Genomic DNA, 2,988 nt, shown 5'->3' on the forward strand with positions numbered 1-2,988 from the left:
TGGAAAACGTTAACTTCGACTGCTTCCTTAAATGACAAGAGTTCTGGATTGGACATCTGGATTGCTAACTTAGCCCCAGAGCAAAACACAAGTGATTTATGAGGGATGCATTATTTTAAGTTAGTCAGGCTTCTTTCCTTGCAAAGATAAACAAGAGACAGCTGTGAACTCTGTTGTATATACAAGACATGGGTGTATTTTTTAAAAGCTTCTCACCAAATGTTATTATCCATTTCCTTCTCCAGTTCTTCAGAGAACCAAAAACATATTAATGGACTGTTAGAGCAGAAACAATTCAGATTCAAATGAAGAGCCCTAAAAGCTATATATTTTTACTCTGTAGTTTTTATACATTCTGAAGAATATCAGCAATTCCTCTCAGGCCACCTTAATAATAGCAAACATGTATTGTTTATATTAAAAATGGTTTAAATTAATCGTCTCCATGTGATGCATCTGGTGTTTTAATTGCACAGATTTGCTTTTAGCTGGGTATTTCAAGATGATAATGGTGACAAGCAAATATGAACAGAAAGATCCACCAAATTTAATGAATATTAGAAAGTAATTGTATGGATTCGGGTAGTACCTTCGTATTACATGTTACTACCACCCATCTCAGTTTGTCGTACTGTGGTGGCTTGTGTATTGCTATCATACTGGAAGCTCTGCTATCGGTATTTCAAACAGCAGCAGGGTCATTCATGGTGGGCAGGTTTTAGTGGAGCTTCCAGACTAAGACAGACTAGGAAGAAAGGCCTGGAGATCTACTTCTGAAAATTAGCCAATGAAAATCTTATGGATCACAATAAAATATTATCTGACTCACCTGCTTGGACACATTATCCAGAAGGATCAGTCGCTGGAGGAGGACATCACGTTTGGTGAAGTTGAGGGCCCGTGAGGTCATGGGGGCCCTCGGTAACATGGACTGGCATAGTAGCCCCAACAGTGGACTCAAACATGCTGGTGATTGTGCGGATGATGCTGGACCAGGCAACGTTTTGTTCTGTTGTGCAGTCGGCCCTCTGTATCTGTGGGTTCCACACTCATGGATTCAACCAACCTTGGATCAAAAATACTGTACGTAAGCCAGAGTCAACTCTATGGGAGCTAACAACGACAATAACAATTACAGCTTACAAAGCACTTTCACGTGCCCACTATTTCATTTACTTGCCTTGAAGGTACCGATTATCTAAATTTATATTATAAATGAGGAAACAGAGGCTGAAAGACGTTAATTAAGCAAATTGCCCCAAGGCACATATCTGGTACATGGCAGGCATTGCAGGACCAGAATCAAAATCCATGATTTAGACTTCTCCTGCATTTCCCGCCCACCCTCTTGGCACCTCACATGTATCATACAACTCAGAAACAAGCGTTGAGCACCTACTACATGCCCTGCGCTGTCCTACGGAAACTGACTGCCTTTAAGACTTGGAAGCAAGTCCACTCTGAGAAGCAGATGCCAGTGCTGCCACTACTTAACGCTACTTACACCCAAAAGAGGTCTACATATATGGCTAGGTGAGCAGAAAGACATCCCTTCCTTCCTCCTGTGGTCAGGGAGGAAGCCTAGAGGTTAGAGAGAAGCAGCTGGCATGGTGCTGCTTGTGGTCAGTTATTGTAGGAAAAGAGTAATAATATTTTAGCATAATAAGGCCAGGAACATTAGTAATAAATAAGGTACAGCTACATGAGTAGAAGAGAAGTAAATTTCTCGTTTAGATAAAAATGGGGATTCAAGATAGAGATTAATCACAGTGGCAAGGATGTTTGAGTTGAGGTACTCCAGGAGAAAACCTGCCATAGTGCTGAACGGAAGCCCCAGAACTGATTAATACCTCTCACCTCCCCCAGGGCCATGGCGTCAGAGCTCACCTGCTTCCCTCACCAGGGACTCAGCAGACCCAGACCTTGAAACCAGAGACAACTTATCCCTCTACAGAGCAACAATCACTGGACAAAGAAGAGAAATCATGGACATTTAACAGAGGCTGCAAAAATCTCTAAGTCATGAGAAGGGACCAAGGAAGATGGAGACTTGGTTCTTCCTGTAAGGAGGAGGGAGGGATAGTAGATTCCAGAGAATTGTGGATATCAGTGAAAAGGAAGGAGACAGATGAGAGGGGCACAGACATACAGGAAGAAAGGCATAAGGGTGACAGAGAAAGAAGGAGATGTTCTGAAGACCAAGAGAGAAGCCATGTAAGACTCACCCCACTCAGAGGCTTAGGCAGGGAGCCTTGCTGCTTGAGCTGTCCATGGGAGGAAAACAGCTAGATGATTGTTATGAATTAAATTTTATCCCCTCAAAAGTTATGCTGCATGTTAATGAGACCATACCAAAGTAGGATGGGGGCAGTGGTGGTTCAGTGGTAGAACTCTTGCCTTTCATGCAGGAGTCCCAGGTTCGATTCCTGGTCAATGCATCTCATGGGCAGTCACCACCCATCTGTTGGTGGAGGTTTGTGTGTTGCTATGATACTGAACGGTTTTCACTGGAGCTTCCAGACTAATACAAACTAGGAAGAAAGGCCTGGTGATCTGCTTCTGAAAATCAACCAAGGAAAATTCTATGGATCACAATGGTCTGATTCACAATTAATCATGGGGATGGCACAGGACCAGACAGCATTTTCTTCAATTGTACATGGGGTCGCCATGAGTCGGAGTGACTTGTTGGCAGCTAACAACAACTGGAACCGAATCCCTTTTTAGTGGTTCCTTATAAAAAGAACAGAATAGAAACAGTGACACACACACAGGGGGTGGTGGTCGGGGAGACAGACAAGGTCCCTCAACAAGCCAAGGAATGCCTGAGACTACCGACAACAAGGATCCTCCTCTACAGCCAATGCCCTGATTTGGACTTTTAGCCTCCAAAACTGTGAGACAAATTACTGTTCTTTAAAGCCACCCATTTGTGGTATTTTTGTTACGGCAGCACTAGATTACTAAGAAATGAGGACATGGTGCCTC

General features: G+C 43.3%; 1 non-coding gene across 1 annotated transcript; it reads left to right on the forward strand.

Moving 5' to 3' along the window:
• Positions 1 to 2,367: 2,367 nt before the first annotated feature.
• Positions 2,368 to 2,438, forward strand: TRNAE-UUC (transfer RNA glutamic acid (anticodon UUC)). The gene has a single exon. It is a non-coding gene; the product is annotated as a tRNA-Glu (tRNA).
• Positions 2,439 to 2,988: the final 550 nt, after the last annotated feature.

Source organism: Elephas maximus, chromosome 11 (assembly GCF_024166365.1).
Source record: "Elephas maximus indicus isolate mEleMax1 chromosome 11, mEleMax1 primary haplotype, whole genome shotgun sequence".
Lineage (NCBI taxonomy): Eukaryota > Metazoa > Chordata > Mammalia > Proboscidea > Elephantidae > Elephas > Elephas maximus.